This window comes from Cydia fagiglandana, chromosome 13 (assembly GCF_963556715.1).
Source record: "Cydia fagiglandana chromosome 13, ilCydFagi1.1, whole genome shotgun sequence".
Classification (NCBI taxonomy): Eukaryota; Metazoa; Arthropoda; class Insecta; order Lepidoptera; family Tortricidae; genus Cydia; species Cydia fagiglandana.
Genome location: NC_085944.1, coordinates 17,454,195 through 17,465,340, shown reverse-complemented (window position 1 = coordinate 17,465,340; position 11,146 = coordinate 17,454,195). Strand labels below are relative to the sequence as shown.

Here is an 11,146-nt window from a genome sequence, read left to right as displayed (position 1 = left end):
TAATTCAAAAGTCAAAAAATCAAAATATACTTTATTCATGTAGGCTTATAGTCGCACCAAGAAAAGTCTGCAGCGGATTTGATAGCCCACGCAGTGTAAGTGTTATTTATACGTCATAATTTCATAGAAGTTTGACGTTTAAAATGATACTTGCACTGCGTGGGCTATCAAAATCACTGCAGACTTTTCACGGTCACTTATGAACGTTCTATGAGGTTTTTAAAGTTCATCATTTCAGCCTATATACGTCCCACTGCTGAGCACAGGCCTCCTCTCATGCGTGAGAGGGCTTGGGCTATAGTCCCCACGCTAGCCCAATGCGGATTGGGGACTTTTAAAGTTACATACCATAAAAGGAAAAATAACCTAGAATCACTCGTGCGTCTGTCTGTCCGCCAGTCACAGCTTGTTTGCTCCGAAACTACTGGACCAATTAAGTCGAAATTTAAACACGTACCCTGTCGTTAGTCAGTAAAACAATCTCCATGTATGTATGATCATATTTCTTTCATTAACCATCTCCTTGTCAGTGATACGACAACACTACGTTAACTTTTTGTTTCACTTCATGCATGTTTGCCTCTCTCGGCTTCCATTTCTTCTCTATTTTTATTAGGCAATAGTTACAAACTATTTTAGTGCCGTCTTAAAAGTACGGAAAACGTAAGTAACTTAAAAGTAATTTTTTATTTGAATAAAGGATGACTCGCGCTAGAACTGACAGAGTCTGAGCCAATGCGTCCGACAATTCGTTTTCTATGACGGGTCATCGGTGATCCCGTGATGCTTTCTATAGAAAACGAAATGTGACGAAACGCCACGGCCCGAACCCAGATCGTTCTAGCGTTGGTCATCCTTAAGGCAAAGCAAATAGAATGATTTTAGAAGTGTGTACCTATTCTAATTTTGAGTACCTATTCCAGATTAGCGTATAAACTAGTGACCCGATATTTTAATTGTTTTTATTTATTTTTTTCAGTCGCGCATAACCAATGAACAGTAGCCGTGGGACCTCTCAATGTACCTAAATAAAACATTTTTACTTTTATCCATGTGTATTATTTTTCTAAGTATGGGGTTGCCATTAGAAAAAAAAGCGGCCAAGTGCGAGTCGGACTCGCCCATGAAGGGTTCCGTAACAGCAAGTAACACAATAAAATTGCTGTTTACGGTTTATGACGTATTAAAAAAAAACTACTTACCAAATCTTGTTCAAACCAATTTTCGGTGGAAGTTTGCATGGTAATGTACATCATATATTTTTTTTAGTTTTATCATACTCTTATTTTAGAAGTTACAGGGGGGGGGGGGACACACATTTTACAACTTTGGAAGTGTCTCTCGCGCAAACTATTCAGTTTAGAAGAAAATAATATTAGAAACCTCAATATCATTTTTGAAGACCTATCCATAGATACCCCACACGTATGGGTTTGATGAAAAAAAAAATTTTGAGTTTCAGTTCTATGTATGGGGAACCCTAAAAATTTATTGTTTTTTTTCTATTTTTGTATGAAATCTTAATGCGGTTCACAGAATACATCTACTTACCAAGTTTCAACAGTATAGTGCTTATAGTTTCGGAACAAAGTGGCTGTGACATACGGACGGACAGACAGACAGACAGACAGACAGACAGACATGACGAATCTATAAGGGTTCCGTTTTTTGCCATTTGGCTACGGAACCCTAAAAATGGACATCACAAACAAACATCACCTTAAAAATCCTGACATTTCCTGGACGGTCATATCCCAAAGATCCCGAAGGATAGGTTCGTTAGGTTGCTTCAGATGCCCGAAGGGAAAACTGCCCAGAAATAGGAGCCCCGCGTAGCGGGGCTCCGTCGACTTAGGGAACGAGTCAAAGATTTTCACGTTTCACGATAGGAATTTCACGATATGCCTGATCTTACGATCGGCCGCCGACAGATATACTCTCTGGTATTAGAAAAAATGGTAGGCAACTTTCATTACTTTATCGAGTATCGTGTCAAATACGGTATCAAATTCCTTGCTTCAGCTTACAGATGTTTTACTCAAATTAAACTATAGTTATATACGATACAAGTGCGGAAAAGAGGAACGACCGAAGGGAGTGTTTTAAATCGACACGAGTTGCGAATTACCTATTCGCACGTGTACCTATCATACAACGTTTTACAGGATATATTTATGGCCCTTTAAACTTTTGATATACGCACGAAAAGTGCTATTTTACGCACTAGTGCGGGAAAATAGGACCATATGTACTGTAATAGTACATTTCGATGCTAGTGCGGAAGGTATGTCATTACTTCACGAGTACCGAGATATCTTGCCACGAGCCGCTGGCGAGTGGCAAGACTCGGGACGAGTGAAGAATGACATTTCCGCACGTGTATCGAACGACGTTTTTTAATACAGTTGCGAAAAAATAAGAAAAACATTGTTAATCGTACACTAAACAAAAGTGGTAACAGTGACAGCTCGGTTAGACGTCGTCTTTAAGTATATTATATCTATGGGCGTTTGGCAGCTATTCCGTTCCATTCAGTCAACTTATTAAGAACGGAATTTTCAATATTGAATATTAAAAAATAAACGTGTTATAATGATGAAGAGGTAAGTAATTAAATATGAAATATGTAATATTTTTCGTATTCTTACATTAACAGTAGGTTTTTATGCTGATTACGACGTTTAAAGGAAACTAATATTAACACTCATCAATAAGTAGTCGTGAATTGGAACAAGTATAAATTTAAAAAAATTGGAAAAGTAAAAAGCACTAGTTCGAGATAACCAACTTTCCGCACGCTAAACAGCTACGTAAAGTAGCACTTTTTGAGCAACTGTATTAAAAATTCCTTTTCAATGAGAACACCGCTTCCAAAACCGACAAAACAAACGTGGGAGGAAATAATGGAATTTATTATGAAACCCGATATCACAGGAAACCCATTCTTAGCCATAAATAGCTCTTATATCCTTGTAATAAAGGTTACAAAAGGTCAGTTAACAATGTCGACGGTGGTAGTATTGCCTTGACCCAATGTATTGGGTTTTTCTTGGTAGCGGCTAATTACAGTAGGTAGGTTTAATTCGAAGATAGAATGGGAATAAATGGTATCGATTGGGTAATAGTAAATTATTGGCATCCGTACCCTTTTGATGGTGGTCTGAAACAGGAATAAGGTGTATTATAATATATATAATATAACCAAGACGGCGGTGGATCCTTGATTATTTTGTTTCGTATTTTGGTGCTCGAACGGAGTAAACCAATAGTTCATTTTTGGAGAAGAATCAACATATTATCAGCCCTTTCCCGCCCACTGCTGAGCATAGGCCTCTCTTCTAGTACGCCACTTGTCCCGGTCCTCAGCTAACTAATCTCATCCAGAAATGACCCGTGACCCGATGTCATCCACCCAACGAGCCAACGAAGAATACTCATTGCTAATTGTTAAAAATAAATGTACCTACCGTGAAATGAAATAACTCCCCAGAGCCGAAATCACTTTCAACCCGCTTTCTAGATATAGAATGACCCACTTTCAGAGCATAAGAAATGAAAAGTGAATGAATAGACTTGCATCAAGATTAATAGCTACGAGTATTACTTAATAAGTAAAGGAGTGTTGCTGTTGTAACAAATGGGGGTCGGTGTTCTGCTGACCCGCCTGCAACATTAATGAGACAGTGTAATCCCACCAAAAACATTCTGTAAAAAACTAGCCAAGTCTCGATGGAGCTGCTTGTTTATCTCTAAAAAGTAATGAAATCTAGACAAAGTCGTGCCAAGTCTAAGGTTCCTTACTGCGATTTCTTTATTATTATAGTTAATGTTGTGTGACTTGGCCGTAGAAGGGTACACAAGGGTACAAAACCAGGTGCTCCATGACACCATTGCACCAATCTGCCATTGCACCAAAAAGAAGTGTTTGTTTCAGGCTCGCCCATACATAAGTATTATTGAAATACGCAGCTTTATCAAGCCTACAATTGACTGGTTATTGAATCAACGTTTTCCAAGTGGCAATTTTCCATCGTCAATGGGTAGCGGTTCTGGCGACAGATTGGTGCAATGGTGTCATGGAGCACCTGGTTTTGTACCCTTGTGTACCCTTCAACGGCCAAGTCACACAACATTAACTATAATAATAAAGAAATCGCAGTAAGGAACCTTAGACTTGGCACGACTTTGTCTAGATTTCATTACTTTTTAGAGATAAACAAGCAGCTCCATCGAGACTTGGCTAGTTTTTTACAGAATGTTTTTGGTGGGATTTCACTTCTTTTTGTAGAAACGTGGGCATATTGATTTATTTGATTAGATTTTCTTATTTAACACATTTTTTTCTTTTTAGGAGTAGTTTTTTTATTATTACAAATCTTTCTTTTCTTTTTTTCCGGTTCTGATTCTTGTACAGTAGCAACAGTTTTTCGTATTGCCCATTCATTAAATCTAATAATTAAATAATAATCAGTAATCCGTCACTAATCATCATATAATGACTTGGCAATCGCACATAATGCTTTACTCGTACCGTACTCGTAAATATGTGTAATGCTCAAACTGCAATTAGCGCTAGCGTTATGTTCAATTAGAATTATTTTTAATAGGTGACGATGATCCTTTTGTCATTATGCAGCCGTGCGATGGCCAAGTCATTACATACGTATTACAAATTAAAGATATCTTATTGATACGGTTTTAACACCCCCTGGCACTGATTAAAATAATCGACTTGGTTTCACATTACATCTCAAAACTTTTTTGTAGTAAAAGCGTTGCGAGACTTGCACCTTTTTACATGTAATGTTTTTGATGGGATCTCATCTCTTTTTGTAGGCAGTCCTTCTTTTCGGGTACTCATACCCATACTATGTATACACATATCATAACTAAACATATCTTCTTTCATACTCACATCGTACATCGTAGTGTACCTTTACTTTACCTACTATTTGTAGGAACTGCAACAGTAACTTTGTAATATCATATATTTATATGGGATTACAAACTTACTTATGCAGTTCTTAGATCTTTAAAACGTGACTGATATTGCAATATTTTTAGGTTTTCCCTTTATGTGGCCATTAAACCCTAACTCTGTACCAAATTTCAGCTCTCTGAGTTTATGGGAAGTACTAGTTCTATTCTGATGATCATGAGTGAGTTTCATAAATGGGGCATTTCACGCCAAGCGGGCAGCGAAAAAAGTGTCAGGTCATAGAATTTGCTGAAATTTGGAATAATTATACTACTCGATATTCTAAAAATACGCATTCTTTTATTTTTTTTTTATTTGGCACCGTTTCCGGTTTGGAAGCATTTAAAAAATGGACGAAAATTGAGGAGAGCATTTTACAAAAGCTGATGCAGCTATTATTTAATAAACTGAAAAATAAGTTTAATATTGGTTTGTATACAATTTTAATTGCTTTATCTTGCAGTTATAACAATTTTGATATTTTTTAATTTTTTCATACAAAAAACCGGAAATGAAAATTTCAAGTCAAATTTATATAAAGTTCGGTATTTTTGAAATTTTTTATTTTTGCCTCAAAATGTAGCTTATAGTCCATCAAAAATACATGGAAAGTTTGAGAGTGGGATCTGCATTAGTTTCGGAGATACATGAACTAAAGTGCAAACGTGCCGGTCTGAGCGTCGTACTGGCGATTCCTTAGTTACCCAGTCAAATAAAGGTTTTGTCCCTGGAATGACAAATAATAAGCTGGAAACTCGTATAACCACACCTTCGTTTCGGCGGTCTTTAAGTTACGATAAAAGTCATAGAAAACCTCGTGTTCGCGCCGGAGTTTATTCAAGGTCAAAGGTCACAAAAATTGCTTTATCACGAATATCAAGGTTTCTATACCTCCAACGATGTTTACATATAAATGAAGATTGTAGAGCATACAATTTTTCCCGATCCTCAACCGTTTTGTAGGAATTGTCGGATAATTCGGATATAGACGGCGCAAAACGCGTAGCGGTCAGCCATACGCTCCGTAATGCAAGTTCACCGTGAATTCCGGTTAATAATAACTTCTATAAAGTTATTTATTTCATAAGATGCTATTTACGGATCATACGCTGATTTAAGAACAAAAGTTGTCTCTCCTGTGGACAATAGTTAACAGCTTGTGTGATTTGATTTGATTTTGATGAAGCTTTTATCGCGGACTGTACTTTTTTTCAGTTATCTGCTCAATTCTGCGAATATATTTTATGGCCATGATGATGGGCTGATGTCATTATATATTCTTATTTATACATTAAAAACGACCAGCTTCGCACGGGTTAATAAAATTATACATAAACCGTCCTCTTGAATCACTCTGTCTATTTAAAATACACAGGGACAAACAACGGGAAGCGACTTTATTTTAACTTATGTAGTAATGTCATTAAAATATTGCATTGTCATTGGTTTTTCATAAATATGCCAAATTTTAACTCAATGTAAAACCAACAAATAGTCAACGTTTGCAAATGTTGAAGACAGATCGAAAAGATACATATTTCCATCGCCAGTTAAATAAAATATTGTGGAAATGTTAACTTGTATTATTTGTACTTCAACTTTACCTCTTTTCTGTGGACACTAGAGGCAACAAACCCTAATTTTCTAATTAATCCTAATGAAGGGGTACTTCTTTTACATATTAGCCTATTTCATAAAATGAATGCATAAATGCACAAAAGCTGTTAACTATTGTCCACAGAAGAGACAACTTTTGTTCTAAAATCAGCGTATGATCCGTAAATAGCATCTTATGAAATAAATAACTTCATAGAAGTTGTTATTCACCGGAATTCACGGTAAACTTGCATTACGGAGCGTATGGCTGACCGCTACGCGTTCTATGCCGTCTATATCCGACAATTCCTACAAAACGGTTGAGGATCTGAAAAAATGCCCGAAATATGACTTGTCACAAATTGTATGCTCTACAATTTTCATTTATATAAAAACATAATTGGAGCTATAGAAACCTTGATATTCGTGATAAAGCAATTTTTGTGACCTTTGACCTTGAATAAACTCCGGTGCGAACACGAGGTTTTCTATGACTTTTATCGTAATTTAAAGACCGCCGAAACGAAGGTGTAGTTATACGAGTTTCCAGCTTATTATTTGTCATTCCAGGGTCAAAACCTTTATTTGACTGGGTAACTAAGGAATCGCCAGTACGACGCTCAGACCGGCACGTTTGCACTTTAGTTCATGTATCTCCGAAACTAATGCAGATCCCACTCTCAAACTTTCCATGTATTTTTGATGGACTATAAGCTACATTTTGAGGCAAAAATAAAAAATTTCAAAAATACCGAACTTTATATAAATTTGACTTAAAATTTTCATTTCCGGTTTTTTGTATGAAAAAATTAAAAAATATCAAAATTGTTATAACTGCAAGATAAAGCAATTAAAATTGTATACAAACCAATATTAAACTTATTTTTCAGTTTATTAAATAATAGCTGCATCAGCTTTTGTAAAATGCTCTCCTCAATTTTCGTCCATTTTTTAAATGCCTCCAAACCGGAAACGGTGCCAAATAAAAAAAAAATAAAAGAATGCGTATTTTTAGAATATCGAGTAGTATAATTATTCCAAATTTCAGCAAATTCTATGACCTGACACTTTTTTCGCTGCCCGCTTGGCGTGAAATGCCCCAAATGCGAAACTTTGCTTTCGCTTAACTTCGGAAGTAAATGACCTACAAACTTGAAATTTTGGATTTTAAGTATGTGATTATAGCTTACTGGATGACCAAAATTTCTGCGTTCTGGTCTTATCCAGAGGTTCTCAAATAGGGTCCTGAAAATGCGGCGAAATGGTTCCAGTAAAGGATGGTACGGCAGTGTTTGCTTCGCGCTCGACTTGGCGGGGGCACTGCCGTGCCCCCCGATTTATACTGCAATTGGCCCGGCGTGAACCTGATAGCCTGGAAAAGGCCTGTTGAAGGCCATCGAAAACAGGGATACCCACACGCTGGTTCAACGCCATTCAAGAGGTTACGCGCGAGGGGTTCCAGGGTTCCTTAAGGAAGGCAATGAATCGGCCAGGATGGAGAGCACTACAGCACAGAGCGACTTATGGTGGTCACGACCCTCAGACATGAGGATTCGACTAGGAAGAATACTGCAATTACATTAAATTGTAAATTGATCGCTGTCCGCAAGTGACACGAAAATTCTCATAGGGGCAGGAGGATTAATTTACCTACTTGTATGGATAGTCTTGGAGGGTTTTTTTTTTGAAAACATAGAAAGCAATACGCCGGAAGCTCTGGCCCGCACACAGCCCGGTCGTGAGTGACAGTGTTGCCAACTTGGCATAAATTATGCCAGATCTGGCATATTTTCACTGGCTTTGGCACCAAAATTTTCCATTTAGCATCTGGCATATTTTTTAGCATAATTTAGTCTAAGCCAAGTTTACACCAACTTGGCAGCAAATATATGCGCGTTCATATTTTCATATGAATTTTGACTTTTGTGGACGGATGGACGTCGACGGACTAGGTATATAAAGTTGGTCAAGCAGATCTTGTCAGTAGAAAAAGGCGGCAAATTTTAAAAATGTGTGTGTTTTAAAGTGTCTAATTTCATGTGACATTTTGGCATTTTCTTAGCATGTTTCAAAAAACTTTGGCATAATTTTGGCATAATCTAGACATTAGTCTATCATTTTTTCAAAATCCGAGTTGGCAACACCTCAGAGTGATGCTTGAGCTTAAGACGCCAACTCGAATCCAACCTCTGTTACTGGAGGGCTTGGTTACTTTTCTTTACAAGGTATATGACATACACACACACACACACACACACACACACACACACGCACACGCACACGCGCGAGCGTTTTTCATGCATTTACATTTATTATTATATTTAAGCTACTTACAATAAAATAAATCTGTTAAAATTTAACACCTAATTATAAGCGTCTAACGTGTAAGCTAAAAATGGTCATTGTTGTTATTTTAGTTTTAGAAATTATATTTTAGGTATTTATGTTTAGATAAAAAGTTTGTTGTTAACGTAGGGAAGAGCGGTGCCTCCCAACACAGGCAATTCTTTGCTTACCGGGCGGCTCCATCCCCTAAACCATGGCCACGTGTATTTAAAAGAAATAAAGGATTTTGTATTTGTTTTTTGTATATGTAATATTTCAGTTTACAAGTAAATCATCCTAAATAAAACTTTCTTCGAATTTCACAGTTGCATCCACAATCAGTGTTTTCAAACACCGTATCGCAAATACTATGAAATCCGTCTTCCTCAATCAACAAAACGCTGCGCAAAATAAACATGGATCCCGTTGCAGCAGTAAATTGTACATTATCGCAAACAGACCGACGCCCGTGTAAACATAGCTTTATTGAGTGACTTGCGTAAACTTTATTCTTTTCTAGATGCGTGTACAGCTGCGGTTTTTTAAGTCATGTGACTGATTGGCGTGTCTACATTTCTCTTAGAGCATTTAATAACCGGAGTTGCTTTTAAGAGCTTACCCCTCTGCCGAAAACCTTGCACATTATGTAAACTTTTGTATGGACTGAAGTTTATCTGACATGGCTATTTGTGTTCCAATAGTCATAATTTGACGTGAGTGGCACGCAAAAATCGGCAGGGTGTTTTGTACAGAAAATGACAGCTAAGGCGTCTCCAGTTATTAAATGCTCTAAGCATGTGACTGATTGGCGTGTCTACATTACTTCATGTCTACAAAACGTCTACGTTTGTAAATTATATAAACAGTGTTTTCACGGTCTTGTCAACGTCATCGTCAACACAATCAAACTATGAAACTACAATCTTTAACGACGGTGAGCGACAGTCCGGTGCAAATGATTTTAATTTTTTAATATCACAATTTCAAACCCAACCCATACGCTAACCTAACGGTAATCATTAATGTACTTACAGCTATATTAGTCTTTTACATTTCAGGCAACAACCTTACATTTCAATTTGCTCATACGAAACTGCCGACCCATTCATTTAGGTTATACCTACAACGAAGGTAGAAGCCAGCTAAACACCATGCAAAATTAATCACCCATGCGCTCACTTGGCGTTCAGTAACGCACAGCGAACATACATTCTTGGCTCCTAAACAACCTAAGTTCGGTACACAAGTTAAATGTTTGTAGCATTTCACATTACATCGGTGTAAATGGGACGAGGACGTGTCTATGTCAACGAACACGTTAGGTGAAGCGTAAATAAAAATTGAATATTTCAGCCCTTCGACGAAGGCTTCAGTTGACGTAGGCTTTCCATTTTTGAGTTTGGTTGTGACGTAAAACGGCAAATCTTGAATCGAATGGTGACGTTGGATTCCAAGGGTTTTACCGAATTTATTTTTATATCGAGTTGGTTCAAGGTAGTTCTTTCCATATGGCAAACATACATGCTCTATACCCCAGACTTTAATATGGTGTCTTCTTCTTCCTTGTCGTATCCTTATGGCTGAGGATCGTGACGAATGTGGACACTCTTCACCGGTGCTTTCCAGGTCGCTCTGTCCTGGGCTCAGAGCATGCTGCCTGGCTGCGGGTACGGGACAGTCCCAACACCATCTTGAGAATGATAGCGGAAAAACCAGACTGTCCCATAATGCTCCCCTGTGAGGGACTACATTCCCCTACAAGTGTGATACAGTGATAGCAAAAATTAAGAGTTTGGCTATCACTGTATATCTATTTGTCAATTTTAATGTGTATACGGTGTGTTTATGTGTAATTCTTGTATGTTTATTGTTGTGTATGTGCTAAATCTAAAGCTATGTGTGTAAATCACATGCAAATAAATAATTTTGCATTTGTATTATTTTGAATATGGCGTTTGTCTCTGACGTTATTCTGTCCGCCCAACGCGTGGCCATACGTCCCTACGCTTCCTTGCCATGTGGCCAGTAATATGAGCTTTTCCAGGCTGTCTGGCCCTGTATACTGCTCAGAATATGGTGTCAAAAGCTACCAAAGTAACGAGGAATCTCGCTCATTTCTCCATTTCAAAGCTTGTCCTATTTTCAGATTAACATTTTGTCGAAAGTAAGGCGCTGCTAGTTTTGAATTCTTGAGCAAAAAGTAATCCATTGTTTCCATTTTATTGTCTGCGAGCCCGTTGTTCTTCT

At 37.5% G+C, this 11,146-nt stretch overlaps 1 long non-coding RNA gene across 1 annotated transcript in view; it reads right to left on the bottom strand.

Moving 5' to 3' along the window:
- Positions 1-1,279: 1,279 nt before the first annotated feature.
- LOC134670424 (uncharacterized) overlaps positions 1,280-11,146 on the bottom strand; it is a 363,694-nt gene continuing 353,827 nt past the window's right edge. Inside the window, exon 2 of the long non-coding RNA XR_010099056.1 lies at positions 1,280-1,404. This is a non-coding gene — a long non-coding RNA (uncharacterized LOC134670424). The remainder of the gene's footprint in view (positions 1,405-11,146) is intronic.